This window comes from Mustela erminea, chromosome 19, assembly GCF_009829155.1.
Source record: "Mustela erminea isolate mMusErm1 chromosome 19, mMusErm1.Pri, whole genome shotgun sequence".
In the NCBI taxonomy this organism is placed as follows: Eukaryota; Metazoa; Chordata; class Mammalia; order Carnivora; family Mustelidae; genus Mustela; species Mustela erminea.
The window spans coordinates 30377377-30378872 of NC_045632.1; positions in this window are offsets into that span (position 1 = coordinate 30377377).

Consider the following 1496-nt stretch of genomic DNA (forward strand, 5'->3'; position numbering starts at 1 on the left):
GCCTTCGGCTCGGGTCATGATCTCGGGGTCCTGGGATCAAGCCCCACATTGGGCTCTCTGCTTCATCGGGAGCCTACTTCTCCCTGACTCTCTGCCACTTGTGATCTCTCTCTGTCAAATAAATAAATAAATAAAATCTTAAAAAAAAAAAAGATTTTTATTTATTTGACAGAGAGAGATCACAAGTAGGCAGAGAGGCAGATAGAGAGAAAGGAGGAAGCAGACCCCTACCCCCAAGCAGGGAGCCTAATGCGGGGCTTGATCCCAGGATCCTGAGATCATGATCTGAGCCGAAAGCAGAGGCTTAACCCACCGAGCCACCCAGCTGCCGTATTTGTATCCATTTGTAATCCATGCAGTCCCCAAGCCCCATTTATTTTGACTTCTGAAGATGTTTGTTTCCCCAGGATCCCTAAATACAAGCCAAGTTTTTATTGTGGCCTGCAGAGCCCCTCAGAGGTATAGAAACGACCTAAGCATGTGCTAGCGAGTTAGGTTCCTAGAAAATGTGTTATCTATGAAGAAAACATGAGTGAAGCAAGGCTTTTGTCTTCCCTTTTATGAGCTATCATGAAGCAGGACAGGGAGGGAGTAGATCAGACAAGCCAGGGTTCAAGCACCAGGGCCACCATTTACTGCCTGTGTGACCTTGGGCATTTATTCAAAGTCTCTGAACCTTGATTTCCTCACATGTAACATATGACCCTTCTCCGGGGGTGCTCCATAGACCAACACTGATAATTCCTGTAAGAAAAACCACCATGCTGTGGGGGCCCTTTCCATGGTGGGCCCTCGACCAGGTATTTCATACACATTTTTATTTCTTACATTCCCCAAAACACAATGAGGTCGGGGCTTGCTTTGTCCCCGAGGCTCAGAGAAGTTGAGGGACTTGCCCAAAGTCCCACAGCTAGGGAGCAGGGGTTGAGGTGTTTGACTCCAAAGCCAATTCTAAAATGTATCAAATTGCTCAGCATCTCTTGCTTTCCTTTCTCCTGTTGTCCAACTATCTGATGCTGTTCCGAAGTCACCGGAAGGCTTTTTTAGGCACTTTTTGCCCTAATTCCCTAATTCAGCATTCTTCTTCTCTCTTTTCTGTTTGGTTCCTAGGTCAATGTTTAGTAATTTTTAAAATTTTATCTTAAATAAATTTTAAATTTGAGAGAAAAAGCCCACCTGTGAGGAGGGGGAGTGGCAGGGGGAGAGAGAGAGTGTGTCCAGTAGACCCCACACTGAGCTCAGAGCCTGATGCAGGGCTCGATCCCAGGACCCTGAGTCATGACCCGAGTAGAAATCAAGACTCCTACGCTTAAGCAACCAAGCCACCCAGGTGCCCCAGTGTTTAGTATTTTTTAAAATGCCCCTACATTATATGCCCTTGTTAATAAATGCCACTTTTGGACTGTCCTGCTTTCACATAGTTTCAGAGGAAGCAGGAGAGAGGCAGGGAGACAGACCAATGAACTTCAATATCCTTTTTAGCTTTTATTCTGCCT